We start from the raw sequence: 14249 nt of genomic DNA, 5'->3' as shown, positions 1-14249 counted from the left end.
ACAAGTGGTATGAATGTGTTATTCACAGGATGTTATGGGAGTGGATGTTTCTGAACTAAATAACGCCTGGGTAGAATCTCCGTGCTTAGCTTTCAGGGATAAAAAGTTCTTTAGGAAAGAACTTAGGGAATGACATCCCAGGAGAAGGACCCAGGGTGTGTAGAGCATGGAGTGGTCAAGAAACAATGTCTCGTGTGCAATTCTTGTCACCTGATGTGTGCCTTGTGTTGGACCAAGAGATGGAAATCGAATGCCATGCTATGGGTCTTAGCTTTTATCCTTTAAGTACAGAGGCATTTAAGCAGAGGATTCATTATAGTCAGACCTTCATTTTCTATAGATTACGGTGGTGGCAGTATGAAATGCATAGAATAAAGAGGTTAGAGGCAGACAGGTCACATGGAGATTTGTCAGGATGCTAGTGTCCAAGTAAAAGATGATAAAGTTCTGCACCAGGACCATACAGCGAGAATGGAGAGAAATATTTTAGAGATAATTAAGAACTATTTAAGGCTTATTTCCCATTCTGCCTATGTCACACTATACTTCTAAATTAGCAAGACTACAACTCATATAGGGGAGTATACTTAGGTGCCTACATAATATGCCTGCATGATTTTCCAGCTGGACGAAGAGTGCCAAAGAGCATGGGAGAGCCAAGACCCAAAGACCTTGGAGATTGCATAATTTGGCTTAGGCCTCACTTCTGCAGGCCCAGGGTTAGGAAAGGCTGCCCTCTGGCCCAGAGCAAAGCTGTGGAGAGATGGGAAACAGCAATGAGCCTGAGAGAGACTCCAGAGGGGGACCCCACCGGCCTTAATGGCAGACAAGACCAGATGAGCAACTGTGGTCACATGGGTGGTCAAAGAACAGGCTGTGCAGATATGTGACTTGGGAAGGGAGAGAAGGAGTTGTTTTTTGTTGTTGTTGTTTGTTTTGGGGGGATTTTTTGAGTCATGTTTAGTTTTTGTAACAGCAGAATTTCCAACTGGCATAAAGACCATCAGGAATGAAGAGAGAAAGCAAAGAGACTGAGTGTGTGAGAACAGGATGTCAGGGCAAGTTTACTGGCAGCTAGACACAGCTTGGCCGTCCATGCTAAGGAAGGACATAGGAACAGGGAAGAATAAATTCCCACATGCTGTTTGGCCCATGTTTTACCTCATCCAAGTTCTGCTTTATGTTTGCACCAAGTGAGTAAATGCTTTCCTGGTGTAATTTTGAAGTTTTCTCTTAAACCCTTCTTTCTGATCATATTCATGGGAAGTGTCTAAAATCCTCCAAGTGAGGGACAAATCTTCCATAAACAGAGTGAATATTGGTATTGAAATCCAAAGCAAGACATAAGTGATCTCAGCCTTCCTGCTAATGGGCTGGATGTGGGCAGAGACAAGAGAAGCCCTAAAACAAGGAGTCAGGAACACAGGGAGGCTTTGGGGTAGAATGCGAAGAGCCTGGGTTCAGAGGTCTGAAGCACTGACATCTGCCCCCTGAAGTCATGGCCAGAGAGGGTCACAGCATCTTTTCTTTGAAGGGCTCTCTGAGCTCTGCCGCTTGGGGAAGTCAAACCTCTGGTCAGACCTGAAGGAGCTGGACAGCTGCAGGTACTGTAACCTATAAGGTTCTTTCCATTTGTACATTTAGATTTCATGGACCAGGAGGTCTGAAAATAACTATTATTTGGAGCGTTTGCAGGAAATTAGAGAAACCTGCAAGAGTGAGCTTTGTGCAACAGGATAACAGAGGATTTAAACTGAACCAGCACAGAAAGCCACAGGTAAAAATCAGAGGAATGCAATTTTTTTTTTTTTTCCGTGAGGCCTGTTCTGAATTTCAAAGGGATGTGCCCCTCTGTAGCCCTACATTAAAGTATATTTAGGATTTGGGAGGGTGGTGTCTTTGTGCGTTTATTTCTTTTAACTCAAGCGAGAATTCTTTCTTAGTCGAAAAGTCCCAAAGCACAGGAAATATAATGAGGTGGCAGTGGGCTGTGGGGGTGGGGTGACACAGAGTTGTTTTTGGCCCCAAAGTCTTCAGATTGGCCACCAGGAAATAACCTGTCACATGACCTCCAGGAACCTAAAGACTTAAGGAATCACTTTTCTGAGAAGACTTGCCTAGCAAACACCTCGCCCACAGCTTCCTCTTGCCAGCACGTCCTAAAGGAGCTCACTGTTAGAAAGACAAGAGCATCTACCTTGATCTCCCTCACCCCACCCTCCAGAGTGGGCCAGAGAAGCCAGTAATTTCCTTTACTCTTCGGCAAGCAGCTCTCTCTTTTGGTAAACTCTCCCTCAAAAACTTTTTTTTTCTTTTGGTTTATTACCATTTTCCTAATCCCTTACCCTTAACAGATTTTCTTTTAAAAATAAAATTATTGCCTGTGAAATACAATGAAGCCTACTGGTTAGATCCACAGGGATATACAATAACATTTCTCTTGCCTTTTCTTTCTCTCGCTTTCCTTCTTTCTTTCTTTTTCTTTCTTTCTTTCTTTCTTTTTCTTTCTTTCTTTCTTTCTTTCTTTCTTTCTTTCTTTCTTTCTTTCTTTCTCTCTCTCTCTCTCTCTCTCTCTCTCTTTCTTTCTTTCTTTCTTTCTTTCTTTCGTGTTTATTTGGGCTACACTTCTGTTAGCTAGGTCTTTTTCTGGGAGTGGCTGAAATTGCCTGAGGGAGGGTGTGTGGGTGAAGTAAGAAAACCAGTCAGAGTAGGATTCCTGCATTGATGAGCAGGTAAAACTATGTGTGTTTGTGTGTGTGTGTGTGTGTGTGTGTGTGTGTGTGTGTCTAACCCTGATGTAGAAAAAGTTAATTATCATATTTCCAATTGTTTAAAGCAGAATAGATGATTCACTGAATAATTTTAAAATCGAATTTTGATCCTCCATTTGAAATTTCCCCAGAACACAGGCTTTGGGTCCAGTTCCTACATTGCCTCTAAGGGTCCCAGTTTGTGAAATCCGCAGATTACCTCCCCTCCCCCTCCTCCCCCCTTGCCTCTTTCCTACGTGAAAGGTTAGACTATTAGACTAACTTTTTGAGAATGACAGCTAGCGGGCAAAATGTACCCCTTTACTTCTCTGGGTTAAAAGCAAATTCTGAGATCTTTCTCTATGTCAAAATGACACCTATATTTTAAAACACAGACAACATACTTTCTTCATCATGAAGCTTTCTCTAATTCTTCCAAACCAAAAAATAGATTTAAAAAAATATGTAAGACTTTCCTAAACTTCCAAAGAGCATTTAAGTGTACATAGTTAAATTTCATTAATCTATGATGAGAATTTGGTGTATGTCAGGTGCTAGGTTAAGCGTTTTACATGTATTAATATTGTAGGTAAATGCAACTTTTATCTCCATTTTGTATCTGAGCAGAGATTAGGTGACCTGCCCAGGGCCACTGTTAATGGTGGAGCCATTTATTTGCTGTATTGATAGATAGTACTCCATCATTTGCTGATGTTTTTACTATGTTTTACCTACCTTTTTGCTTGCAACAATAATTAACATTTCTAAAAGGACTAACATTTTACCCATTCATCAGCTCATTAATGTCAAAAATACTTTTGTGATGTTGTTATTACTATTTTCGATAGTAAATCAATGAGTTTGATTCCCCACATTCCATAGGAAGTATGTGGCAGAGCCCAAATTGGGTCAGGTAATTTGATTACAGGGGTCTGTGCAATCAGAAGAGGAGTTGGATAAAGAAGGTGGTGATGGAAGGGAGGAACATGATGGAAGGAATGAGATACGGGGGAGAGTACTCCTGATGAAAGAAATAGTGTGCACATAGGACAGAGAGAAACACAGCAGGGTTGGAGAGGCCGTGGGTGGGAGTTAGGCACTCCTGGAATGCACTGGTACAGCAGGACTGGAATGCATACTGCCTCTGGAGGTTAGAGCAACTGCTTCTCAATGTACTCACCTCCCAACAACATGTTAAAAATAATTTATGTTCAAAGTGCCTACCAAGGATCTTGCTTCAGAAATAAATGGATGGAGAAGAGTATTCTGGTTACTGTGCTGTGTAAGAAACTGCCCCAAAGGTAATGACTTAAAATGACAGTTATTTTATTTTGTTTACAGATTGTGTAGGTCAAGAACTCATACAGGAGTGATGAGGAAGCCTGTCACACATCTGTGGCCTAAGGCTATCTCCCATTGAGTGTAGAATCTGTCTTGTGGTGGACCGCTTGGTCTGTGAAGTGTGTGTGGGGCAAGCCAGGGGCGCGTAAGAGTCTTCTCGGAGGCAGACTTCCTCCTCTGCTTACCTTGGTCCAGCCCATTCAGCTGGGCCTGGCATGAGCTTCCAGTTGCAGAACTGCTGCTTCGCACCAAGTGGTTTGTCTGGGCCCTTACTCTCACTCTAAACAAGCTTTTATGAATGGACTTTTGTGAATGGACTGATCTCCTGAGGCCACAGTGGCCCCTCTTGACTACATTTCTATCCTGTTTGCCCTCATCCTCTTTCCTTCAGCTCAGAACTAAGCCTGAGTTGAGATGCCCTGACACTTTCACAGGACCTAGAGCCTGTATCCTTGTTAGATTCCTGAGAGTTCTCAAACTTCTTGGTTTTTTTCTTCTCTTCTATCACACCAGCATAATTTGAAGAAGCTTATCAAGGATGAGAGTAGAACCATGTCTTATAGGTTTCTTTTTAAATTTTTACTTAAAAATAATTTACTTATTTTTTGAATATGCAATGCATTCACATAGATCAGAATTCTAAGATGAAAGTAAATAAATAATTAGGATCCCTCCCACATTGTCATGTGTCTCATAAACCTCTCCAATTTTTCTAGTACAGGATCTCAAAATAGTCACTGAATTTTAACAGTCAAGTTCCTAGCCAAGTACACTTAGCACATGAGATGGATTTCTGTGAAGATAATGAAACTTAAAAATCAGGGCCCCTTCCTTGCTTGGGCCCTGTCTTAGCCTGTTCAGGCTGCTATAACTGACTACCGTAGACTGGGTGACTTATAAACAACAGAAATTTCTCATAGTTCTGGACGCTAAAATGTCTGAAACTGAGGTGCCTACAGGTTTGATGTCTGCTAAGATCCTGCATCCTGGTTCACAGCTGTCTTCACTATGTCCTTACCTACGGCAGGGGGAAGGGAACTCTCTGGAGTCTCTTTTATAAAGGCACTAATCCCATTCATGCAGGCTCCACCCTAATGACCTCATCACCTTCCAAAGGTGCCACTTCCTAACACCGTTATATTGGGAGTTAGGATTTAGCATATGAATTTTGGGAGCCATAAACATTCAGTTTATAGCAGGCCCCTTCCAGGTTGTCTTCTAGGAGCATTATTAATATGTTGATATGCCTTGTAAAATTTGCAGTCATAATACATTTTAACCACATCAGTAAAGTCTGTTACATCTTTTAACTCCAGAACCTGCAGGGCCAGAGTTATTTGCTATATAAAAGTGCTCTATATATGGCACAAGGGATTGGACATATATATGGGGGAAGCACTATAGTGGTAGAAGAAAGTCTATTAATGAGAATATTATGTTATTTTTCTGGATTTTGTGATGGTTGTAGTATCTGTCAGCACTTTAACATTCATAATTTTACCCATTTCTTTTGCCATTTTGTAAACACTTTGTTACACATTTTTTATTTGTCATTTTGTGTCCTTTTTACTTAGGTGCCCCAAATTTAAAGAACTTTTGGTCCCACAAAATATTGATCCTCTCCTATATAAATAGCCCAGCAGGTGTCTCACTGCTTTGTTTACTGTGGTTTGCCTGTCTGTCCAGTGTGAATGGCCACACAATAGAAGAATGGGCTGTTTCTCACTATACAGTCTTGGCACTTTCTTGGCCTTTTGTCCATGTCACCAGATCACAACCTCCATCATTACTGTTGATAGCAAGAGATTAAAATACAACCATTAAAAGTCATCTTGGCTATACCAATGCCCGAGTTAATGAGTTGAGAGAGGAAAAGAACAAAAGGGAGAAACCTAAAGGCAAGGTGAGGTGGGGGGTGGGAGACAGCTTCTCCTTTTCTGCCCTTTCTCCAAACACTTCCCTAGTTTTATTTCCCATTTGCTCAGCCATGTGTGCTCACTTTACCTTGAGAGGTGACTGTTAGACATGCACAAGGGAAGAACATGAAGGCCTCCAGATAAAGTAGATACTGACAGGACACACAGAGTCAGAGTCATTTGTTTTCTTTGACAGGGCTTTACCAGGCTGGATGGAAGAAGAAAAGACCATCAGTAAAGCAAATGGCTCAAATGGAGTTATAAATCAACTCTGTACTCTTCAGGGGATTTTTTCAACTCAAGACGTCCAATTCAGGACCTTATGGCTTTTTCTTTTCTTTTGCTTACATGGAAAAATAACAGTTAATGTTGTTAACTATCCCAAGGCAGAAGAGTATTATTAAAAAAAAATACAATATTATTGATTTCTCAAGACACCATCAGATATTTTAAGATTTAGATTTAATAAAACATAATATGATTTCTTTTATGGGATTTTTATGTTTTCCCAATCTTTATCACCCTTGTGTGTTTCATATTTCAAAATGAGAGTATCCTACTAAGATCAGTTGAAAGGATCCTGATCCAAGTTATAAAAGCCCACGGCCTTTATAGCCACACCGTCATTTTCCCCCAGTTATCTCTTTCTGTAAGCAGATAGGGTAGGGGGTCCCTGGAGAAAGAACCAGACATGGCTTTCTTGACATCAGAGAAGGCATTTTTGGTTTAAGCCTTTTTGTAATCTAAGCCCGGCCACAATGCTTGATCTTGAACAGGTCTCAATAAATGATCTTAAGGGGACAAAAGAATGCAGAAACAAAGGGCTGTTACCAGGCTAGAAAAATAACAAGAGCAAAGATAATATATCAGTTGTAAAGACTCCCAGTTCTCTTTCAATGGTAAAGACTAGCCTGAAGCACTGTCTTGAGCAGTTTTGCAGAGTTGAAATTCCAACAACCAGATCAGCTGGAATCTAAGGGAGGATGATGTTGACATTTTCTGACCATCTTGACTTCAATCAACTAAAGCTTGGACTCTGCCTACCATCCAAGCCCCTTCATGAATATGCATGTATCAATAGCTTAAACTTCCCCAATTTTGCTGTTTAGAGAGACACTGCTTTGGGAAAGGTCCCCGGTGTTCTCCTTACTCGCAGCAAATAACTCCTTCCTTCTCCCACAATTTGGCTTGGTATGTCTTTTGGCGACAGCACTAAGAGGCTAACCTAGTTTTCAGGTAACATTTCTACATGATTGAGCCTAATTTATACTTATTCATATTTTTCTATATACACAGCGTTTATTATATATACACAGTATTATGTGATACATTGTATAAGAGGAAAGATTGGAGTAGCAGGGATTCCTAAGCTGGTTTGGGAAGAGGGTGAAGAAAACTTAGAAAGTCGTCTGAACTTGACTTTAAAACTTTTAAAGAAGGACCATGTCTGTTTCTTGTCTACTCTCTACCTAGCGCATAGGAGTTATTCTCGTTGGCAAAATGATGTGGAAGCGGAAAAAAGAAATTGTTTTAGGTAGAAATAATAGATGTCTTCAAGGAGGAGGAAGAATGTATTAACATTTACTTTTTATTGAGGCCCTAAAATGTGCTAAAAATGCTCTATGAGTAGGATTGAAGATAAGTTTGAGGAGTAATTATGTCCACATCTGCAGCTTCACAGTTTTCAGTTGTATTCAAAAGGAGGTCATTTACTTGGAAAGAACCAGGTAGTTGGCAACATAATTGGGCTACAGCTGAAGCCCTCAAACCTCTAAACTACAATTTGTATGAAGAAATAAATTCCCTTTTTTATTTAAGTCGGTTTCTGTTATTTGCAACTAAAAGCAGCTGAGCTTTATGTCAGATAAGATAAAGGTTAAAAGCAGAAAAAGTGACAAGTTCTCCCTGTTGCCCTCTAAAGTAGTCTAAAGAATAAGGGCAATAGTAACACCACCTTGGAACTTGTTAGAAAAGCAAATTCTTGGGCCCCATCCCAAACCTACTAAATCTCCGGGGTGCACCCAGGGATCCTTAACGAGCTTTTCCAGGTGACTTTCAGCATGCTGAAATTTGAGAACCAGTGCAGTCCGGAGAGTCTCCTTATTTGAATTTCTAACAAGTCACAGGTGTTGCTGATGCCCTTGGACGGCAGACCAGCTTTTGAGTAGCACCTCTGAAATAGTCTGTTTCCTGAGTGGACGATGAGGTCAACACTTCAGAGCTCTGAGGGATGCAAGTTTTTCTCCTCCTCAGAGGTAAGCTCTAACTAATTGTGAACTAATTCAAGTTGGAGTCTTTCCAAAGAAGAGGTGAAACAGCTGGTAGAATATTTCTTTTCAGTGATAAAGAAAAGTGTATCCTTTTGTTACCGGAAGTGGGGTCCGGCTGCTGGATGCTCTAAAGCCAGTAAAGAGGCAAAAGGTGAGGAGGGCGGATTCATGTCCAAAGGCCAACTCCTCCGCTGACAGCCAGTGGGCAGGAGCTTTTAAAGGGGAGTTTAGGGGTGTATAGGTGGAGGGAGGAGGCTACAGGCAGAAATAGCACAGTCAGCTCTGATAGTCATCTTGAAATTGATAATGCAGTGGTCTGATCAGCGTCATCCTGATTGTTTTAAGTACAGTGATCTTCAGTTCCAGGGTCAGTTTGTTTCCCCATTTTTTGAGGCCAGTTCTCAGAATTGTGGCAGCTTATGTCATGGCTACAGTCTGGGCATCATGTAGTTAATTTTTTCCACCTGGTAGGGGTTTCAGTATCTACAAAACAGCTCAAAGGATATGACTCAGAATGTTATCTATAGCCTGTGATGAGGAAGTAAAGGTCCTTGACTTTGCTTAACGACCAAATTATTATTTTGTTTTGTTTGACTGCTTTCCTTTGTTTCTGCATTTTCTCATTTCCCTGATTAAACTTATTCTTTTTTTTTTTAAATAAATTTATTTATTTATTTTTGGGTAGGTTGGGTCTTCATTGCTGTGAGCGGGCTTTCTCTAGTTGCAGCGAGCCAGGCTACTCTTCATTGCGGTGCATGGGCTTCTCATTGCAGTGGCTTCTCTTGTTGTCAAGCACCGGCTCTAGGTGCATGGGCTTCAGTAGTTGTGGCTCATGGGCTCTAGAGCACAGGCTCAGTAGTTGTGGCGTATGGGCTTAGTTGCTCAGTGGCATGTGGGATCTTCCTGAGACAGGAGACAGATGGGCCCCCAGGGCAAACAGTCTGCTTTCTTCCCTGTGGACTGATACTCTGAGGCAGGAATAAAGGGACAATTGCGAGAGGAGACTGGGCCCTGCCCAGATAGAAGATAAGAGACCACATATTCCTCATTCTCAAAGTCAGCAGACCTCCCCCGACCACACATGCACAGAAAGGCTCCTTGGAGATCAAAAGGGGAGTGATGCCATGTGGCCAAACCTACCCATAGGCCTCTTCAGTGGAATCCATCTTGGCTAAGAGATGCACACACACTTGGGAAAATCCTGAGATACACCAAATGTGGACTTTGAACCAGGCGAATCAGAATGATTGGTCAAAGGTAACACGGAAGAAATGCCCCATATAAGTGATTTAAATTGCCGCAAGGGCATGACTCTCTCTGAGCCCTCGCTTGTGTCTATCCACACGTATTCTGCTCCTTTTTTTTCCCTAATAAATACGTTACTTGTTTCACTAAGTTCTGTCTTTGTGGGAATTCTTTTCTGCAAAGCTGTAGGGCCAGGCCCTTGTCACTGGCCACAGGTCTAGTGACTAGTGCTCTCACCACCACTACGCGACCTCAGTCACTGACCGGAAGCTGAAACCCCGCTTCAAGCTGCTGTGGGCCGAGGCTACCCGAAGTCATTCCTACCTGAAATCATTCCTGGACCAGGGATCAAACACGTATCCCCTGCATTGGCAGGCAGATTCTTAACCACTGTGACACCAGGGAAGTCACTAAACATTCTTTGGCTCAGGTTTTTGTACAGATGAAAGACAGGCTGAAGCCTTGGGCGGGAAGGTGGGAGGGGGGAAGGACCATAGGGTCCTCCTTCATTTCATTATAGATTCTTTGGCTATTAGCAACAGTGTAGGTCTCTAACGATTTTAAATTAGGAAAGGGTGTTGTGGAAGTCTTCTGCATAGTTCACAGATAGAGGAATCAGTGCAGCTTATAGCAGCAGCAATATGTGACCCTACTTTTTAGTGCTGCCACTGGAATAATCAGTTACAACTATCTTGTGCTCTTGTGTGTCTTCACACAAGTGTATAAGCGTGTCATTCCCAGTAGAAAAAGACAGATTGACCTAGCTTTGGTCCCCATGATCACCCATGTGTTCAGGAGAGCAGGGAGCTACGTGAATGGCAGACTTGTAAAAATCACATGGAAGGAGCAGGTGAGATACTGTTCTTCCAAAGGAAGAGTTGCAGGACATACAAAAACACAGAAGTCCATGATAATGTTTCTAATACAGACAAGTGAAGAAAAAGAGGCATGTATGGAATTAAAGATTATATAAGGAAGCCAAAAGCTGAGTTACACGTGTAGACAAAAAAAAATGCCTCCTGCCACATCAGTAAACAAAGGATGTTGAGGCCATCAAGCCATCAGCCATGCAACTACCCCCAACTGTGCACCCTGAGGGGATTCAGGATGAAGAAAAACAGGATACTGGCCCCAGATTGTTAGGGTGCTTATCAAAGGAATGATTTCAGGGAGCCCAGACTCTTACATCTTCCCATACATAGAAAAGTGCTAAATTCATTAACTTGAGATGTCTGATTTTCTTAAATTAGCAGTAATCTTTTGATGTTCAACTACCTGTTTTTTTTGTTTGTTTGTTTGAATTCCTATATATCCTTGCTCCTCCTTTGGAGTAGTCCCTCGATGCTATCTGAGAGGCTGTCTTCTGGGCATAAGTCCTCAACAAGTTCGCTGAATAAAACATAATTACATTGTGTATTTTGTTTCAGTTGACATGAGAGTGAAATTTGAGAATCTGTAATACTGATCTAATGGGGTGTATATACTTAATAAGCAACAAAAATTATTAAAGAGCATATGATAGCTACTGTGTATTCATGGCAGCTGTGAGGTTTGTTTTGCATAGAGCAGAGTTTCTCAGTACCAGTACAATTTATATTTATTCTCTGTGCATTGTAAGGTGTTTAGCAGCATCCTTGGCCTCTACTCATAAGATGACAGTAGCACTCCTAGCTCCACTTATGACAATCACAAATGTCTCTAGACATTGCCAAATGTCCCCTAGATCAAAATTGCACTTGGTTTAGAACTGACTTAGAGATTTCAGATCTTTTGGAAAGACATGATCCAGTAAGCATGATTTTCTAGCACTATTGGGAAAAGGAAAGCTTGACATTGATCACAGGAGGCATGGGTAACTTGGCATGGCTGTTGGTACCTTCCCACTGATTCATTTAGATGCAGATGAATGTAAACATCTTTATCATTTAGGAGATGTCTTGTTTTTCCCAAAGCATGTATTGTGTAAGGGAAGGATAGCTTTAGCAAGATGGCTAACCATTTCTTGCTCTAGCTGACTTATACCAGGATTAAAGACATTTGAAAATAGAATTCTTTCTGAAGTGTTGGGTAGGAAGTTAAAGGAAGTAAAGGGACTACGGATCCTAGGTGGTATTTTCAACATATTTTTCTATCCGTAAGATTTTAGAAGAGAAAAACTGTCTTGAAGTTGAACATTTGGCTATACAGATGGTGTTGGCAATCATTTGGATTTTTGGACAATAGCTTAAGATACTGGAATAATGGCCTCTTGGATAATGTAGCCTTTCTCACCAAAGGGGGAACATTTGTTTGTATGGAATAGAAACAAAGGGTAGTCTGCATCAGAATTATTGCCTCAAATACTAATTCCTGGGCCCTACCATAAACCTCCTGAGCCCATTAGGAAAAGGGGATTGGAAGTCATTGAATTTGCAGCTCTAAATTCATTCTACAGGTGCTTGTTATGTACTGTGAGCTTTGAGAATTTATGGTCTACTAGATAGTTTATCTGTCAATTAAACAGCACCAAACCAGGGAGAGAGTGAGTGAAAATACATGGAGATAAAGTGAAGAAAGGAAAATATATCAAATATCTGCTAATTCTTAAAAATATAATAATAATAAACAGGATAAGAGTACGTATACCTATATATTAAGTTATGAAATTGAGATATTAATCTTTTAAGGATTACTGAGACTTGCTGTGTTGAAACTTGAAATCGTAATATGGTGATTTAAGTGTGAGCCTTATTATTATTTTTTTAATGCATCTTTTAAGCTGGGATTTGGAGTTATGTATATCAGGAGTGTATACATTGTGGAAATCTGCCCATTAGACTTTAGAGTCCATTTCCATAAGGATGGCAGGAGAGAAACACAGGTGTATCATAGTGGGTACCCATTCTAAGCATAAGCAACCAGCTACAGAAATGAACAACACATCCTAACCAAGACAGGACACAAAGCCAACATGTAACATCTGCCAAAACACTCCTTTGGCTCAAAGAAGAGTTTCTGACAAATTCTTTACTGTCTATTACTGTCTGGAGAAGAAAAAGTGTCTCAGGGAACTGATATTTTGGGCCTCAACACATAGGGAAAGGAAAGAGATTGGCCTTTGGGTAGAAGCTGCCATGTTTGTTAGTTGATCTCAAAGCCAGAGGAAGGAAGACTGAGCATAGTCTGAAGTTTGCTTTAAGAAGTAGATTTCAAGAAGTTCAGAGAAAAAAATAGTCATGACACAGCACCATGAAACATCTGGAAGGGAAGTCTACTAGAAAGATTGCAAAGCTCTCCAAAGAAACAATTCACATTGTATGGTTACAAGTGGCCTCAGTGAAGAACAGGACACAATTTAAAAAATCAGTGGCATTGTACAGAGTGCTGAAGTGACCAGATTTTGTTTAAAGTCGTATGTGTGTGGCAGAATAATTTATTGGACTATTAATTTTGTTCGCTTCTTGTTTTCTCATCTCCCAGTTCAAAAAAAAAAAAAAAATCAGGCTAATTCATTTCCTCATAAGTTTCTCTAAATTGGGAAAGAGAAGCTATGGTTCTTCTTTATTCTCATGGTCCATTGTCTCACGTCCAACTAATGACCTCCCTCCAGGAAGTTCCCCAGACTATAGAAAGAATGCTTGTGTGGTGCAGCTAAAGAACGTGGATAGCGACCATTGTCCTTACCCAAATTTGTAAGGATGCCTATGTCCCAGGAAATCAGCAGGGTGGGATTTCAGGTCAACGAGCATCTCAGAAGTCAACAGTATGAGCTGATAAACAAAAACCAGAGGGACATTCCTAATACTCTGGTGCCCTACATTGGAACCTTTGCACAAACTTTGATAGAAGAATAAAGAACTCTGATAAGAAGTTATATTGAATTTCCCAACATGTACTAGCTGTGTGACACTTGGAAACTTAATCAGCTTGTTTGTGTTCAGCAGCTGCTGCTTCTGTAAAATAAGTATAGTGTCTCGAAAAAGATGGCAGCGAAGTAGAGGGACGTGGAATGCATCCCTCTCCACAGATGCATTGGGAATGCACCGAAGGACGCAATATTTCCCACAGAGAACCGGCTGAACACCAGCAGACGGCCTCGGACACCAGAAAGGACCGCAAGGAGCCCAACATAACTGGTAGGGAAGCATCTACGATGGCTCAAAGAGGATGAAGCGGTGGAGCCGTGGCAGACAGGAGGGAGTGAGAAACATACGGAGGGTCCGCAATGCAGCTCAGCGTTCCTGGACCGAGACATCAATTCACAGCTGAACAGAGGGTTCAGGAGTGGGAGCATGGGAACCAGGGAGCTGGTTCAGGGTGAGAAAAATTGTTGCCAGTCAGGTGATGGACCGAGAGGACAGGAGGGAAGAGGTCCGCGGTGAGGAGTGCCTGCCCCTGAGAGCTGCCCGGCCATGATGGCGGCTGGATGCTGCAGGCTCACCGGCAGTGGGGAGGAGCCGTGGGCATAGCCTCTCTCTCTCTTTCCCCGCCTCTGCAACAGGCAGTGGAGAGACGCCCTGTGGGCCACCTAAGGTGCTCAGGGATAACAAGCACCCTCAGGCACTCAGGCAGGGCTAGATTAAAACCCCTTGTAACGCCTGCAGCAGGGAGGCTGCCGAGGAAAAGAAAAAAAAAAAACCCAAGAGAGGCCCAACTCTGAGACTTTCTGTTTACACCTGAGTCACCAGCGTCCCTCTGCAACAGGCACCTCCAAGCCCGACTGAAACAACAGTGCACCACTGCTCACT

The 14249-nt window shown here is 41.8% G+C and overlaps 1 long non-coding RNA gene across 1 annotated transcript in view; it reads left to right on the top strand.

The window, feature by feature from the left end:
* LOC130860378 (uncharacterized) overlaps positions 1 to 14041 on the top strand; it is a 32709-nt gene extending 18668 nt beyond the window's left edge. Inside the window, exon 4 of the long non-coding RNA XR_009055433.1 lies at positions 13446 to 14041. This is a non-coding gene — a long non-coding RNA (uncharacterized LOC130860378). The remainder of the gene's footprint in view (positions 1 to 13445) is intronic.
* The last annotated feature ends 208 nt before the right edge of the window (positions 14042 to 14249 follow it).

Source organism: Hippopotamus amphibius, chromosome 9, assembly GCF_030028045.1.
Source record: "Hippopotamus amphibius kiboko isolate mHipAmp2 chromosome 9, mHipAmp2.hap2, whole genome shotgun sequence".
In the NCBI taxonomy this organism is placed as follows: Eukaryota; Metazoa; Chordata; class Mammalia; order Artiodactyla; family Hippopotamidae; genus Hippopotamus; species Hippopotamus amphibius.
Note: the sequence above shows the minus strand (reverse complement) of the source record. Positions and strands in the feature narration are given on the sequence as shown.